This window comes from Podarcis raffonei, chromosome 3, assembly GCF_027172205.1.
Source record: "Podarcis raffonei isolate rPodRaf1 chromosome 3, rPodRaf1.pri, whole genome shotgun sequence".
Taxonomy (NCBI): domain Eukaryota; kingdom Metazoa; phylum Chordata; class Lepidosauria; order Squamata; family Lacertidae; genus Podarcis; species Podarcis raffonei.
Genome location: NC_070604.1, coordinates 34,439,287 through 34,457,008, shown reverse-complemented (window position 1 = coordinate 34,457,008; position 17,722 = coordinate 34,439,287). Strand labels below are relative to the sequence as shown.

The 17,722-nt window shown below is 46.8% G+C and overlaps 1 protein-coding gene across 2 annotated transcripts in view; it reads left to right on the top strand.

Moving 5' to 3' along the window:
• The first annotated feature begins 338 nt into the window (after window positions 1–338).
• Window positions 339–17,722, top strand: part of ELOVL5 (ELOVL fatty acid elongase 5) — a 69,849-nt gene continuing 52,465 nt past the window's right edge. Inside the window, exon 1 of one of the 2 annotated variants that reach the window (XM_053381076.1) lies at window positions 339–467. The gene's annotated coding sequence lies outside the window, so the exon portion shown is untranslated. Of the gene's footprint in view, window positions 468–1,245; window positions 1,460–17,722 lie in introns of those variants that run through there. The other variant, XM_053381073.1, reaches the window with a different exon arrangement.

Sequence of the window (17,722 nt, the reverse complement as noted above, 5' to 3'; positions counted from 1 at the left end):
TCCTCCCTGCCCCCTCCCCGCAGGTATCTGTCCCAACTGGGAACTCAAGGGCGACAGCGCCCCCCCCCCATCTCCACGGGGCCGAAGGGCAAGGCTGCAGCCAGCGTGGAAGCGACCGGGTGGAAGGGGGGGATGTGAAGAGCAAGGCTTTACGCAACCTGCGCGCTTTCCAGGCGACCAGCATCCCCTTGCTCCATCGGGCCAGCTGCTTCGGAATAGCTCCGCACTCCAGTGGCGGAATCTGGCCTCCAACTCCCCCCCGCTTCCTCAACTCTCCGCCCTCCCCTTTCCCCACTTGTCGTGTGGGTCCGCCTATCCCGCCGGCCGGCCTCTGACTTCCACAGGAAGGCTCAACACGGTTGTCTCCCCTGCTAGCGCTCAGCTCAGCCTATGCCGCGCGTCTGATCCTAGGCGAAGCAGGACGGTGCCAAAAATAAAATTAAAAAATCGCCCTTCAGCGCTGCCAAGTAAGCTTGTTTAGTTAGTTAGGATCCGCGGGCGCTTCAAGAGGGTGTCGCTTTGCTTTTCCTTTCCTCTGCCCTTTCGTAGTTATTATGAGCTGCTAATCCCCCTCCAAAAGTTGGAAACTTTTAGGTTCCTCACCGCCCGAGCCCCTGGAGCTGTTGCCAGATGCCGCGGGAGGTTTAGGGCGCAGTCTCGGGCGTTTATTCAGAACTCTGCCTCCACACAATTAACTCGGGGTTTCCCCTGGATGTCCCAGCGGCTCGCAGCCTTAGGATTTCTCTTAAAGGACAGGAGAGGAAAAGCCGAGCAAGGGATTCCGTGCGTGTTTCCTTGGAAAGCAGAAGACCCGCGACGGCGGTCTCATTCCTTTGCGCAGCCTAATCCGGAGTTAGGCGCACCTAAACCCACCGAAACCCGCGCCTTTAAAAGCGCCTAGCTCTGCATGGGAAGCACATCGGCTTTACTTGGGAGGAAGCACTATGGGCGGACACTCGCCTGCACAGAACTATGCACAAACGCGCGCTTGTTGTTGCCAACTGCGCGCATGCAAATATGCGCAGGAGCCTAGCCTCAAGGTCAGGCACTGGCGCTGCCCGGCGGCTCTAACCTTCCCTATTCACGCCTTCCCTCCCCCGGCCGAGCGTGCCATTGTCCCTCCCCAACCCTCTCCCAGCCCCCGTGGCGTCACAACGCCCCTTCTCGCCAGAGCTCTTCCCATTTGTCTCCCGCCGCGATTGTTACGTCACAGTCAGCCCACAATTTAGCCGGAGATCGCGCCCCCTTCCTTCTTTCCCTCCTTGGCGGTGCCGGAGCGCCGAGGCTCGAACCCGCCCCTTTCCCCTCCCCGCCTCTGCAGCGTGACTGAGCCGGCTGGCTGCTGCTTACCGCTATCTCTCCGCCTCCCTTCTTTTTTATTATTTATTTTTTGGTTTTAATGCTGCCTCGGGATCTATCGCCACCTTAAAACCGCCTGCTGCTGAGTGCGCGCAAAAAGGTAAGGGATCCGCGCTTGGCCAGCCTGGGCCTCCGCCGGCTGCGAGGTGGGTGGGGAAGCTGTTGCTTTTCTAGGGCGGATGCTCCCCACACTCCCATTGCCCTTGTAAGGGGAAAGAGAAGGAGAGAGGGCGCGGGCTCCCTTTCCTTTCCCGCGCGGCCGATCCTCTGCTCGCAGGGCAGGATCGGGGACCGGGATCTCGCCCGCCCTCAGCCCAGGCAAGCAGCGACCGGTGGCTGGCTGGAAGCAGCTGGCGGACGCCCTGGGCTTGCCGAGGGGGCGACTCCGACGTGCTGTCGGCTGGGGAGGATGGAGGGAGCTGGCTGGTGATTCTAGGCAGTGTTCATGCAAATGGCAGTGCGCGGGGGGATGTGGGGCTGTTGCTATTATGTCCCCGCCGTCCATACAACACACACACACACACACACACGGGGGGGGGGGAGAACCGGTTTAGGGCGGGCCCCCCATGGCGGCTCCACGTGCATCCTCGCCTTTCGCTTCCCCGTTATTGCTGCGGGCGATCAGCGGAAGAGGCGGCTCCCGTCTCGAGTTTGAGAATGTTTGGGGCTGGCAGAGCCAACTCGCTGCTAGCCGGTTTCTGCCCAGCAGGGGCAGAGAGAGAGGGAGAGATCGGCAACAAGTGCTGAGAAAAGCTCCGCGTTTGTACAAACATCCTCCGCCGCTTCTGGCGGGGGAAGGAGGTGCTGGTGTGTGCCGGCTGTCACTTTGCAGCCCCGGTCCCGCGTCGTCGGAGAATGACGGACGGGGCGCGTGAGCAAGCAGGTCTCTCCCCCACCCCGTGCAGGAAAACTCTTGTGGACGCAGGTCGTTGTTCACGTGTGATGAGCGCTCATCTCGCCGCCTTGGGAAGCCGTTTCCGGCCACATGTACCCATGTCGAAATAGTCGTGCACACTCGGCCTTGCGAGGGTCTAATTGCACAGAAACGAAATGCTTCCAGCGAATCTGTGGTCTGTTTGTGCTGTGTAAAGTGTCCCAATACACCCAGCTAGCTTGTTCGATCCATCTGAACTTGGCTGCCGGGGTGTTGCAAGCCCCCTGCCTTGCACTGCGCTGAGCAAAGTGATGCTGGTGCCCTTCTGTGATAAGCAATCTTGGCTAGAACGGAAGGGTTGCAATGGAAAGTTTGCTCCAGTTTGGCTTTCTGCTCAGGATTCCCCTTCGACACTTGGGAGGCTGTGTAGCCTAGTTATGTAGCCAAGTGGCTGATGTCTCCTGCCAACAGCAACCAGTGCATTCCCAAAGGCCCACTTCCTTACAGGAAAACAGTGTGTCCTTCCTCAGGAAGGAGAGACCAGCACTGAAACTCCCAGAGAAGAACATTCTTCCTGCCCTTAAGCATTTCATTGAGCTCTTCCTTCTAAAGCACCCCCCATGACTAGTAAGTCCAATGAATAATAATTTTTATTTTTATTTATTTTCCCTGGCAACCATCCCTGTTCCTAGGGGAGATTTAGATCCCTTCCATATGACCTGTTTATTGAGCATTGATTCTTATTTGTTTGCACAAAGTTGCAGGGAGGTGAAACAATGTTGGCAATTTATTCAGCATTCCTTCCCATTTGTTTGCGAGTATAAAAATTCCACTGAGCAATCACAAACCCCTGCAGCTTCCCATCATTCTTATCACAAAACTGACCTCCACCCACCTTTTCTTTTTCAGGAAGTTGATTTTGCTATGCAAATCCACTTTAATTATGCAACTTGAATTTGCTGGTACTGTATGTGATTGAATCGCATCTGGATATAGTGCAGTCCCATTCACTCCTCCCCTCCACGTAAGCCCCACTGAACACAGGGAGATTTGGTTCCATGTAAACATGCATAGAGTTGCTTTGTTAAACTGTATGAAGGGCAGCCTTCTGCCTTGAGGCTACATTTTGTACATTGTTAGAAATTGGAGAACTTTTTAAGTTCAGTTGGAGAACTTTCTGTGTTCAGTTTTTGTTGAGCTAGATGGGAAGCAACGTTCTTTGGGCAACAGGCTGCTAAAAAATGCTTCATTTGTTTTTGGCCCAGTGTTCAGGTGCACTACACCTAAATAATATAAACTAAGGCTGCTTATCTTACGCCTGCTTATCTTTGAGTGACTCCATTTGAACTCCAAAGGGACTTGCTGGTATGCACTGAAGGGTTGGGCAAGCCTGTACTCTGCTTCAGAGGAAGGTGTAAAAAAAAAATAAAAACCCCTCCCAAGTCACATAACATCATCGCCAATGACTTTCAATCAAAGAGAATCCCTTCTTATCTCAAACAAGGGTGACTTGATTAGATGTAGAGTTTGGAAGCAAAGTTTATCTGTCCCCACCAAAGCAAATGGATGGGGTTGTTTTTATGGAACTCTTCAATCCCACTTGATTGTGGTTCTGTGCCTTGGAAAAGGCAGGGGAAACTCCAGAGCAGCTGAAATAGGAGTTGCTTGTTTTTTTTCACTTTGGGGAATTATGCAAAGCAGCTTGGAATCTTTGACTAGACAAATGTGTTGGTGATGAAGCATCCCTAAGGCAGTGATTTTTTTTAATTATTTTTTTTTGGCAGGGGGTGGGAGGGAATGTGCACTTCTGAGTTTGATTAGATGTCGGATTTATAAACATTCATCAACTGCCTTTCCTTAGTGCCTAATCATGGTACGTATATTAAGATATTTAAAAATCCCCAGCGGTGCCTATCAAAACTCGGCATGTTCCTGTGTTAGCTGAGAAAGTGGATGGAACTGAGTTGAAAGTATGCTCTTGAAAACAAAAAGATTCTGTATTGCAGAGATCACCTTTTTGTGGAAAGGCAACACCATTGCTTAGTCAGCAAGGAGGTTTGATCTTCAGACACAAAATCCTGCCTTCCCAGGGCAAAAATATGCTGACTACAAAGCACTCAGCTGCACCCGGAAGAAGAGAAACAGCAAGGTCTTGCCTGGCAGGCTGATCCTATGGTCCTTCTACACAAGGCCTAACATCAATGTAACCTTGTTGCTGCTGGTAGAAAGCGCAAGAATAGCCATAGCAATGAGCCAAGGTAGCAGTAGCAACAGACACATCACAGTGGCTGACAGTACTGAAGCCACCCATCAAACAATGATCTTGCACATGGGCGACTTGATTGGAAGACACCAGTCAGCACATTGGGGTGGCATGAACTCTGTGATGAGGTCACCCGATCCTTATGGATCAGTTGAAAACTGCTGCGATCCTGGTGTGGAGTACTTTAATACGCTTTTATTATTGTCCTACAAATCAAAGCATACACATAACTCTTACATTAATAACTCCTGTTGTTGTCTTCTTTCTGTCCCAAGAGACAATGGAGTGTGCCTCTGGGGGGTGAAGTCAAACCTCTGCATTAACAGCCCTGAAGTGACCTCTCCAGGGTGCAAGCCTAGGCAGTGTGTATGGAGGTCCTGGGTTGCCCAGGCAGCAAGACCTCCCCTCTTGGCCCCACTGACATGGTCCGAAGGAAAGTAGAGCAACAAGTTTGGCACTGGCTTGGCTGCAGGAGTTGTCGGAAGGAAACATACAAGGTACCATCCAACCATCTTAGGGACTCGAGTCTGGATTTGTGTGTAGGGTTTACTCCTTAGTCTTTTCTTCTCCTGAAGATATCCCTCAAAGCAGCAGAGGTTTAGGACCAGTTTTCCTTCTCCTAGATGGGCTACCTTCCCAAGCTGACCTCCATCTGCCCCATAATCTCTGTAACAATATCTATTTATATCTTAATAACTGTAGCCTTGCCTTTAACTGGTACATTTTTCTAGAGGCACTGTATTATGAAAATGATTGGCCCTAGGTTAGGGGTCTGGCTAGCCTCTTTTGATAATCTGGCCCTGGCTTAAACAGCCTCCATCTCCATTGTCAGTGGGTCGGGGCAGAAAAGTCAAACGCAGGGTACAGATATTCTCAACCGTCCTGCAATCTTTCCCCAGGCCCCCCACATGGAAGGAATGAACTCTCAGTAGGCAATGGACCACAGCTGGAGAACTTCTGCTATAGCACCTTCCTTCTAAGAGGAATCTGTCAGCTTTCTCTGTTATTCCTTTTTGGGAAGGTACAGGAGCTCAGGAAGAAGTGGGCAGTTGTAACTGGTTTCTCACTGGTAGCAGTCGCTGTACTGCAAAAACTTGAGCTTTGCATGGCACTACAAGGAGTTAGGGGAGAGACATGTTTGCCTGCATGAAAGAATGGGATGCCTGTTTGTCTGTGGGCGGGGATGGGGAGATAAGAGTAGCATCAGTAGACATTAGCTATAGGTAAGACAGTCCTGTAAGGCTGGCAACGGCATGTTTGCTACCATGTCAGTGCCTACAGTATTTATTCTGCGCATCTGCTATGCTCATCTGGAACGGGGTGGGGGGTATCTCTGGTTAATATGGCCAAGGCTGTTTTGGACTGGACTGGAAGGACTGGGTGAATTACAGATGCTTCTTAGAACATTGCAACGCTTTGGAGTGAAGACGACCCTTTTCGAGACACAGCATTGGACAAGTGTGTGCACTAATCTGAGTGATTTGTTTTGCTTTTCCTTCTGTTTGTCTTTGGGGTTGGGGGGGTATCCCTACTAAGTGTTATAAAACACGCCTGCACTTTTCTGCCAGTGCACACAACAAACCTGGCCTTCCTGTGCATGCTGCAGGAATAGTTGCCATATTTGCATTACTGTTGCAAATAAATATTCCTCTTGTGATGCGTGCTGGTTCCCAGCCTTCCTTAGTCTTATTCCCAGGGCTTTTCAATCAGAGGCTGCTTAACTGTTGTCAATGTATCTTCTACGGTGCTGTGTTGCTGTCGCTGCTGCTCGCAGTTAGCCTCCCATGGGAGCTTTGAGTTATTGTGAAGGGCACAGAGTTTGTTCGAATTTCTATCCCACCTCTCTTCCAAGGAGCTCAAGGAGGCAAACGTGCTCTCCCGCCATCCGCACAACAACCCTTTGAGGTTGGTTAAACTGAGAGGCAGTGACTGCGGCAAAGTCGGTGAGCCTTATCATGTCTGAGCCTCATCATGGTTGCTATCAGGGGCTGCAACTTCCAGGCAGCATAACCAAGGGTGAAGGGATTTCTCCATGCTGATTGGCCCTCACACCTGCCAGTAGCTCCTCACTAAGATTCACAAAGCAGCTTTGCCATGTTTTGAATTTCTCATGGGAGGAGAAGGACCATCCCACACTACAACATTCAAAAACCTTGCCCTCCAAAATGGCTTAAATAAAAAATTGGAGGGAGTTTTCAAACTAGCTGTTCATAGAGCATTCATCCTGGTATGTTTGCATGGAGAGTATATGTATGTGTGTGACATATATACAGGGGTGTGTGTGTGTTTATAGGGATGTGGGTGGCACTGTGGTCTAAATTACTGAGCCTCTTGGGCTTGCCAATCGGAAGGTCAGCAGTTCGAATCCGTGCGACAGTGAGCTCCAGTTGCTCTGTCCCAGCTTCTGCCAACCTAGCAGTTTGAAAGCATACCAGTGCAAATACAGTGGTACCTTGGTTTACAACCATAATCCGTTCCGGAGGTCCAGTTGTAAACCAAAACAGGTTGTAACCCAAGGTGCGCTTTTGCCAATGGGGCCTCCCCCCCCAAATTGGTTGTAATCCCAAAAAAGGGGGGTGTAATCCAAAAAAAGGGACACGCACTTCCAGGTTTGACGTGGTTGTAATCCAAAATGGTTGTAATCCAAAGTGGTTGCAAACCAAGGTACCACTGTAGATAAATAGGTACTGCTGTGGTGGGAAGGTAAATGGCGTTTCTGTGTGCTCTGGCTTCCATCACAGGGTTCTGGTGTGCCAGAAGTGGTTTAGTCATGCTGGCCACATAACCCGGAAAGCTGTCTGTGGACAAACTCTGGCTCCCTCAGCCTGCAGAGCGAGATGAGCGCGGCAACCTCATAGTCGCCTTTGACTGGACTTAGCTGTCCAGGGGTCCTTTAACTTTTACCTTAACTTTACACACACAATATTGCTAGCTAGACTCTTACTGTGCACTTTTATGTGCAATTTTTTGTTGCTTATTGATCTTATTGTGGCCAAGGGCCAGCTGAAGGTCTGTATTCTGCCCCCAGGCCTGAGGTACCCCACCACCACCCCACTCCTTGGAGTGCTTCTACATAGAAATCTTCAAGTGGCTATTTTTGTTGTTGATTTTTTTAAAACATGAATCTAATACCTATAATCTCCAAAGCGTTTGTGTGCATTACAGGCACCTATAAACTTCAGCACAAAAAGAACAGAACTTTAGAAGAGGCAATTTAAGCCTTTATTGATCCTCAAGCAGAACAGGAAGTAAACAAGAGGCAATTGTACTACAAATGGGCATTCTGGCTAATGTGGGCTTTTAAGTTCCCATTACACACCCCAAAGCCTCGCATGTTAAGGTTCCTGGCACCATTTTGGAACTGGCCCTTAGAATCACTGCAGGAGGGATACTGAGCGAAGGGAGAACTAACCTCCTCTCCCTTCCAGCTGCTAGAGATGCAGGAAGCTGGCAATAGCAATAATGCCTCAGGTAGCTGATATTGCTTTTAATGTGTTTTTGTTTTGCTTTTTTTTTTAAAAAAATAGCAATACTTAAAAATGGTCTAGTGCTGAGGGCAAGACGCAAATATGTTTTAAAATCTACATCAGCAACAGAATTGTGTTTCATAGTTCTGAAAGTGCGAGAGGGAAGCAGAAGCAAAGATGGCTAATAAAGGCAGGAAATGGGAGGGAGGAAAGGAAGTGGAGGCCTTAATTGGTGTTAAATGGTTGCCAGAGAAGCAACAGACTTAAGTGGGGTTATTTTTGTTTTTTATAGCAGGCTTACGTTTACTACCTTTTCAGGAGGTTCTTGGAGAACTTGATGCCTGAGGCAGGAAATCCAAATGCTTTTTTTTTTTTTTTTGCATATTAGTAAAAATATAATGGCCATTTTGCTGCCTTTTTACATGGAACCCCACAGGGTAATCTTCTTCAGATGGGCTGCCTTCCCTGGAAGCTGCTTCTGGTGTAAAGGCAGCAGCTCAAGCGGCTCAGTAGGGCAGACGAGTGCCGTCATGTTATGCCACTTATGAAAGAATTGCAGTGCTTGCCAATAAGCTGCCAGGCGAAGGCAGTGGCACCAGATACCTGAAAGGTTGTCTCACTCCTTGTATACCCAACGGATCACTCTGCTCTGCAGCAGCCTGCAGAGTCCGCACCACTAGATTTGCAGGAGGCCCTGCGACATAGGCACTGGGCCTTTGGTGTGGTGGCCCCTTCGCCACAGAACTCCCTGCTATTACATATCTAGTAGGCACCATCTCCATTGTTTGTTTCTGGTGCCTAATTGAATACCTTTCTTTTTCAACCAGCCTTTTGAGGGAATATTTTTTTATCTCAGTCTCTACCCAATTTGGATTTGAAATTGTTTTCGTAGTTTCCGGTCATAGAAACATAGACTTGGGAGGGTCCCGGTGGATCATCTAGTCCAAACCTCTGTGATTCAAGAATATGCAGCTGCCCCTTACAGGGATCGAACCTGCAACCTTGGCGTTATTTTGTCAGCACCACGTTAAATCATTTTGTAGGATGTGGTTCGGAAATGAAAGGGAAGATAGAGAGAAGGTCCCCGGGGCTTTTGCTTAAAGTGGAGAGACTCTTCTTCCTTGAGGACAGTGATGGGTGATCTTCCCTTTGCTTGGGAATATTGGGTGAATGAAGAGCTAAAAACCTACCTTTCCTGGCTGGAATCTGTTGGATGCTTGGGATCTTTTTGCTGAGAGCTCTTGGAGGAAGTTGGGAAGCTGCTCTCTCCTAGTTTTATAATGTTGGTGCATACATGCTGATGGCGTCGTGTGCAAATGCCATAACAGATTGCTCCCTTGGAATTGTAGTCTTTTTCCAAACACAAAACACCTTTGCCAAGCACACAAGGCTCCTGGGAGCACGAAAGGGTTTTAGGTCTTGATGGGGCAGGGCAAGAAGCAATTGCACTAATTGATTCAATTCAAGATGCTCTCCAAACGACAGGAGACAAGCATCCTGGTTGTGGCTTCGAGTAATGTTTGACCCCGGAGTAAAGGATTAATATGATAGAATTCTTACTCCTCCTAACCAGTTTTGAAGCATGAAGAATCATTATGTTGTCAGCCAGAAATGAACGTTGGTGGGGATTATACTCTCTTTAGAAGACATCCAACCATTACTGTATTTTTCGCTCTATAAGATGCACCAGACCATAAGACGCACCTAGTTTTTGGAGGAGGAAAACAAGAAGAAAAAAATTCTGAATCCCAGAAGCCAGAACAGCAAGAGGGATTGCTGCGCAGCGAAAGCAATGATCCCTCTTGCTGTTCTGGCTTCTGGGATAGCTGTGCAGCCTGCATTCGCTCCATAAGACGCACACACATTTCTCCTTACTTTTTAGGAGGGAAAAAGTGTGTCTTATAGAGCGAAAAATAAGGTATGTGCTGGACAAACTTGTACTGTGAACCAAGTAATTTTAAAGTGCATTAGGAGCAAGAGAGGATGATTCCATGAATTTTTATTTGATCAGTTAATTTAGGCAGGGAAATCTAAGCCTTTCCTCGGAACTGGTCTTTCAGCTTGGGGGAAGTTTATTGCAACGATACTACTAGTATTTCTAAGCCTGTTAAAAAGGAGGCTCAACCTTCTCTCTCTCTCTCTCTCTCGCTTTTGCCCTTCGTTGCAGCTGCCCGTGGTGTGGTTTCTTTACACTAGTCTTTCCGTTAGCATTCCCCGCTTTGATCCAGCTTGTGCTACTGGTGGGAGGGAGCTCTCATGCAGAACAACTTTTGGTTTTCTGGTAAGCTGTCAAGCAGCTGTTACAGGAAAGGATAGGTGTAAGTTGATCAGGGAGAAGTGTTCTGATGACATCACACAAGATGGTTGCCTTTTTCTTGACAGGAAACCACTGTGTAGACCACAAAGCAGCCGCCCTGCATTACTTTCTTGCCTCCACCCCCCCCACCCAATCATCTGCTTAAAAATAAGCTGTGGATGTTTGCCCTCCTTAATTGTGCCTCTGTAATGCAAGCCTTGCGTTTGTGTTTCCATGTTTTTCTTCTTTTTAAAAGCCACCCAGTTGCAAGTACTGGAGGCCTGGGAATTTGCATACCTCATCTAAACCAGAATAATAGCTACGGCCGAAAAATAATAAGCCCACTCTGCTCCATGCCTGTTGTGGAGTAACACTGTAAGACAAACCCCTAACTGTAATTAATTCTACTTGTTGGAATGCAAGCAGGGTTTTCTTAACCTTTCCCCCCTGTTTTTGGAGATTAAAATAAGACTAGAATAACTAGAGAATTTTGTAACGGACCTTGGACACCGTCTTTTCTGAACTCTGTGCTCTGGAGCAAATAAATAAGGCTTGATTTACTTTTGCATCCATCTTCATTCTTACTTGTGTCTGTGAGAAACCTTGGCTGTCCTTTAATATAACTCAGCTAAGCAATTAAGAGCCTCACCTGCTGCCAGACAGACTTTGCCCCTTGAGACTGCAGTAGGTTGGGGTCGAAAATGAGAATGGATCCTTTTTACCAACAATTAAAATGTGGGCCGAGAGAGTTCTAGTGTAGCCTTCTCTGACATGCTAATTTCCATTTGTTTGGTTTTGGCACAAGGCAGTGGTGGAGGAAGCCGCTCGGGTGCCTGGGACAGCACGCTGAGGGGCGGAGTGAGCCGCCCATAGGGGTGGGGCACACCGCGGGGCCTCCAGAGTCTGCCTGCCTCCTCCCACTCAGTCGCCCTACAACTGAGGGAGAGATGGCAGGTGGACCGTTTGGGGCAGCGCGGAGCCTGCGGGCGCCCAAGGCACTGTGTCACTCCCGTTAGAGACGCATCGCTTGGGCGCGCTGCAGGCCCTGTGGTGAGTGCCACCCAGCGTTTAGTCACCCCCCCTCAGTGGTGGAACTGGGGTGGTCCACACCCACCGCACCTATCTTCCTCCGCTACTGGCACAAGGGAGCATTGCAACCCTTAAATCTTTGCACTGACAATTGGTGTTGTCCAGTACTAGAGGTATCACTTGGCGTTGCTGATCACATGCTTCTCCTGTCTGCTGTGGATGTGTATTCACTGGACTGCTTGGGCCAGCGGAAAGATGCACTTTGGCCAGAGAGATATCTAGTTCACTTCCATCATCAATCCACAGAAATGGCTAGACTTCAGACTCTTGTGTCTTCTTCAGATGACCTTTTTACTGAGCATTTATCCTGATTCACTGGCATAAAGCTTACCCTGATCTTATATGAGGATATCGTTGAGTTGTTAGCTGGGAGGTTATATATAGCATTCGTCCTGATTACTTTTTGCAGCTATACCTCCTATCAAGAAGTCATTGTCCCACACTTTTTAGTGCATTTCCCTGCAATTTCTCTTAACTACAAAAAGTTATACCAAAAAGTGGATTTGCTGCAACAAAGCGCTTCAATCCACTCCAATTGCGCAAACATGAATTTATGGTATGCGGTGGTCACTGTTTTGGAGAAGGGACTCACTCTGGAGGTGACTATGTATTTATTTTACTAACCCTATATAATCCTTGTTATACAACTCAGATTGTTTTCCTCCTCTGTAAAACAAATTCAGTCTTGACCTCCCTTGGGAAGTGGAGGCAGTGAAATGCTTTGTGTGCTAAAGGTCATGACAAATCGTGGACCTTTCTGCTAACAGCATCCCAAAGGTTAGGGCACCTTGATAGCTACCTTCATTGCAAGCTAAATTTGTGGCTTGTAGCCAAATTTGTTTAGAAATCTTCTCCATACATTTTCTGTGGTCCATGCCCACATCCAGCTCAATCCACAAAGAACTGCCAGTATGGTGGGTGATTTGTTGTGAGTGTTCATACCAGTGAGACTCTTGCAACACTACTTCTTAAAACTTTACCTCTCCTTTGTTCTCCATTACCTGTGTAAGAATAAAAGATAGTGTCTTTAAATCCAGTCCAACAGACAAAGTTAATCTACAGTCTTAGCTAGCAGTGCTGTGAATAACGGGGATAAAACTTTGCCTTTTTAATCTGGTTCTTATTGATTTCTCTGCTTCCCGTTACTGGTCTGCTGCGTTAAGTGCAGGGGGACATCAAAATAGTCTCTTCTATAATTATCTGCAAAATCTATACTTTAGTCCCAGAGTTACTCTGTAAAGCAGTGAGCTGACGTAAGTTTAAAGGAGCTGAAAATCTTAAACATGGATGAGAGTGTGGCAAGTAGGGATGGATGAATTTGCCCATTTCAGTTCCTTGCAGTTTCTAATTTTTCCAAACTTTCTCCACATTTCCACACCTGTTTGTACTCACCAGCTTTCAGGAGCGAATTTATTCTCATATACACATGTGTGTGTGTGCAATTTGGCCTAATTAACCCCAATTTTTCAAAGCAATTTCCTCCAACATAATGCATTTTTCTATGTTGATTTCTTGAATATATGCATTTTACTCTAGTATGTTTGTTTATGTCCGCATCAATTGATTGGAGAACTACCCAGCAAAATTCAGAGATGTGTGAATTTTAAAGGATGACTGTGTTTCAGTTCATGTTTTGTTTTGGAGAAGTGTGACTTGAGGCCTTTCCCCACGTAACTATGTAAAGTGGTATAGTTGCTGGGGGGGGGGGTTGGATGGGAAGGGGGCATTCTGACACACGGCATCCTCATTATTTAGCTAAAATTCCACAATAATGTACTTGGGGGAAACGGCTTTCCCCTCCCTTCTGCCGTGAAAAACTTGGCATTTGTGAAAGATCCGGAATGGACCCACAATGTTTCCATTTGCGTGGCATGTGTACAAGCACCATCCTGTGTGGAGGTAGGGTGGGGCTGGCGCATGTGGTTTGAGGCATCTGTTTTGCACCACTTCCTTTGGACAGATGCAAGCTGTCAGTTTGTGAGCTCAGTTCGGAAGAGAGAGATGGCAGGTAGAGGCAATGGTGCCAGGGACAGCAGTCATTAGCTGCAGACAAAATTTAATCACAGTAACCAGGTTTCCCCAGAGCTCAGGCAGATACACAATTCCTCTTCCAAGCTCCTGTTCTCTGACAGTATTAGTATTCTGGAATATTAGGCATTAAACACCCCCACCTCCCCCCCCCCCAAAATCTGTTCCCCCCAGTGCATGTGAATAACTCTGACATTTACTTGCTGGAGGAACACAAAGATATTTAAGGAGCATGGAACGTTTCTCAATTTGGGCACAAGCTGCCATTTGTTCAGAAAGGAAAACCCCAACCGGTCATCAGAAAAGTTGTGCAGGCAGAGCAAAAGTTTTGGTACCCAGATAGGACGGATGAAGCATTAAAACTGGAAAACTCGTGGGTTCGTTGTTTCTCAGTTTATAAAGAACTGCCTCTTTGTGCCCCTTCTACCAGGGAAATGTCCTCCAATCAGCTGGTTAGCATCAGCTCTGCCCACACTACACAGATACAGCCCTGCTCAGCAGTTTGTGCTTCCTGGCACTAAACCCAGCCTACATTGTGAGGGAGGGTTTGCTTTATTTTTCAAATGTGAGAGGGAGGAATCTCCTCCCCCACATCATGGTCACTATTCTCTCTTGGCTATAGTAAAATCTATATTCTATTTGTGGTTGTATCAACCCATAGTTACCTTTTCCCCAGAAACTCAGAATTTGTCTAGCCTCTGTATTTAACTTCCCCCTCTCAGAATGACCGTAGTCTTGCTTCTTCTTTAATGGCCGGTGAGTCGCTTTGTCATTGTAGTTAAACGCTGATACTTCTTCTGCTTCCACCAGCCCTAACTCCGAGGCTGAATCCTGAATTTCCAAACTTGGCATGTTTAGAATGTGAGCTTCCTCAATAAGTAGCTGAGTATATAACAAACGTATACCTGGCACACATTTTCAAGATAAATTAGCCCTGATTTATGTTGTTTTAAAGACTGTGGGTATATAGACTCTCTATAAATTGACCTGTGAGTGGACTGCTTAGTCAAGAGGATAATGGGAAAATCCGTGTTGGAATGTAGTCGTCTTGCTCCCTTAATCGTTTTAATGATCTTGCTGTCTTTATAAATATCGGCATCAACAGTGCATGTAAAAATATTTCTCATTAGAAGTGAGGGATGAACGTGAAACATTTATTTATTATCTAAGGCATTGCTGCTTTGCCCACCAAATCCTAGAGTCTCCTGCAATAACAGATTGAAATACAACATGGGTGCACAGGCTGGCGATATTCTAGCTGTTTTTACTTCAGAATAAATATGGATGTGAACTTTCCAGGCAAATGATACCAAGTTGATGGTGCTGAGCATGAGCAATCTTGAGATTTTCTTACCTCATTCCCCTCCTTATCTGTGGAACCCTTATATCCTGGCTGAAGTAGCTGTATGATGCAAATGATTTTGAGACATTATAGAGCAGTGGTTTTCATGCTTTCTTTGGGGGGGACCTCCTTTTACCTGAACCACGTTTGCACAATTGTCTCTCTGCTTAATAAGCGAAGAGATGAACAAGCCTTTCGCTCACACACATACACAGCCCCTTTGTTCCGCCATCCATGTGGGTTGCAGTTAAACTAGGATTCATTTAGTTTCCTAGTTCATCTGAACTAGGGAGCTATGGTTGCCAGCTTCGGAAGAAGCCAGGGTATTTATCCCTGGTTTGAAGTTTGTTTAATAGTCTGGCTTATTATGAAGCTGGTAACCATAGTTTCCTGATTTCACAAGAAATTGGAAACTGGTTAATTGGTGGCTTCCTGTTTTAATTGTGTGAAGGCAAGAACAAAGGGCTTCATGTGTTGTGAAATGAGCCCTTCGTATCTTGCCTTATAATTGTCCAAACTGACTCATTAAGTCATCTGCCAATAAACTCCAGGTTGTGCTCTATTGAAAGCCCACTGGCGGAGCTATGGAAACAAATAATGTCCGCCACTGCGTTGCAGATAATTTTGGTGTATATTGTAGGGCACACAATCCAATTGGGGTGAGGCAGTTTAGAACACACTCAACTACTTTCATATGCCCACACATTGCAGGGGAAGACAAATAACGTCGAAAAGCTTCCCTGGAGAAAAGCTTGTCTGTCATTCCTGATCTCATGGCCAAACTTGCAGAGAACCCCAGATTTCTCCTGATTGCGGTCTAGAAACAACTGCAATTGGGTCTTGCCCTCCTGCTGCCCAAATAGAGAATGTATCCAATGTTTTCTTCCCTTCCTGCATATTGCACAGAAAGATTGTAATGATGGACAAAGCTGTTCTCTTCTAGCAGTTTGTTAGCTATTTGTTCGCTGGAATGGCCTTCACTCAGCCCCCCATTTCCCCCTTTCCCCCTTTCCTGTTCTGTATGGGCAAAGCTAGACTTGTCACAATTCATGCAACCAACAAGTGTACCAGTGGATTGGGGTTTTAAAAAATACAGTGGTACCTCGGGTTAAGTACTTAATTCTTTCTGGAGGTCTGTTCTTAACCTGAAGCACCACTTTAGCTAATGGGGCCTCCTGCTGCTGCCGGAGCACGATTTCTGTCCTCGTCCTGAAGCAAAGTTCTTAACCCGAGGTACTATTTCTGGATTAGCAGAGTCTGTAACCTGAAGCGTATGTAACCCGAGGTACCACTGTAGTAAATAGCAGATAAGGGTCACCTATCTGGATCAGGGTCAGAGCAGGAATCAAAGGTTTAAAGACCCCCCCACCCCCCAAAAAAATCTATCAGCATGGTCCTGATCCAATAGCTTCTCCATCAACTGCTCTTTTCTATATAAAAGGAGGATTTACACACTTGCTAATTGTGTGAAGGGAGCTATGACTAGTGTGGCTTTTGTGAACATGCATTTGTCAAGTTCAGCTCTTGGAGAAAGACACAGGAAAGTCTAGTACTGCTAGATACCATTTTGGAGGAAAGAGTCTGGCCTAAGTCAAGCAACCCAGTCCCATCCTGGACCAAAGTTTGCCTTCCTTTCTTCCTCCATAGCAGATTTTGCTGAATGGGCATCTCTGCAAATAAGAGCCAAAGGTTTTTGATAGCTGTTCCCCTCCCTCTCTCCTTTCCCCCCCCTTTTTTAATCGGATTACAGTAACTGGCCACCCACATTAATCTTAGATTGTTCATTTATGTTTAATCTTGTTTACTAGAGCAGAGACCCTCTGTTGACCTTTGCACTCAATTTACTTAATATGAGCAGCAGACTTGGGAACCCTTGAATTTTCACTTCCATGTCTGATATGAGTGTCCTCATTCCTTTGGCCCAGTATTAAATATTTGTGCCACTAACCGATTTTTGATAAATCCTCACAGAGGTTTGCAAAAGATAAAAATACTAATGAAGTAAAAAAACAAAGATCAAAAACAAAGATCCAGAGTTGTAAAAGAGGAAAAGCAAAGCAACAGAATTTACCTTTGAACGGGATTGAAGAGACCTGACTTACAATCATGGGTTTAGCATGGTGTCAGAAAAATGTGAGTTGGCTTCAGAGGAGCCTTCCTGGGGAAGGAATATGAAAGGCAACTAAAAGACCTCTACCTGGGAGGTCTTCTGTCTAACCTCTGAGAACAGGGCACTGGGGCAATGGCCTCCAAAGTTAATCCTGGCACATGGCCAGTTTGGTTTGGGTGACAGACTGCAATCCTTCAGGTATCACAAGTCCCAAATTGTCAAAGGTCTTTAAAGGTACACATCAGCACTTTTGACTTGGGGTGGGAATTGGTCGTCTGTGGATGTTTATTTAGGACTGGAGAATGGTGTTCATATCAGCTGTTCCAAGTTAGTTCCAAACACATCTGCAATGTATATTGCAGTCTCCAAAGGCAGGCCTGAGTAGACTGCTTTGCAGTATGCTAAAAACTGGTGTGCACCTGTGGATTGTTTTGTTCCACATTTTTACTTCAGTGCCACTTGGGATACTTTTTGGCATATGCTACTGTGAAGTTTTAACAGCCACATATGTGTCTTCTCACAGTTGTTAGATGTGTAGTGACTTTAAACAAGGGTGCAATATTGCTCATGTTCATAGCACAAACATATCCCTTCCTGCTTTGCAGTTATGCAGTTCTCTTACTCAGTTTTCACTATGTATTTTACTTCAGAGTATCTTGTTGGAAATGCAGAGAACTAATCTATAGTCTTAAGGATGTAGTCATACCTCAGGTTACAGACGCTTCAGGTTGTGTTTTTTTGGGTTACGGACCCGCCGAAACCCGGAAGTACTGGAACGGCTTACTTCTGGGTTTCGGGGGTCACACATGCACAGAAGCGCTAAATTGCGCTTTGCGCATGCGCAGACGCACCACTGCAGGTTGCGAACGCTGCGGGTTGCGAACGTGCATTCCG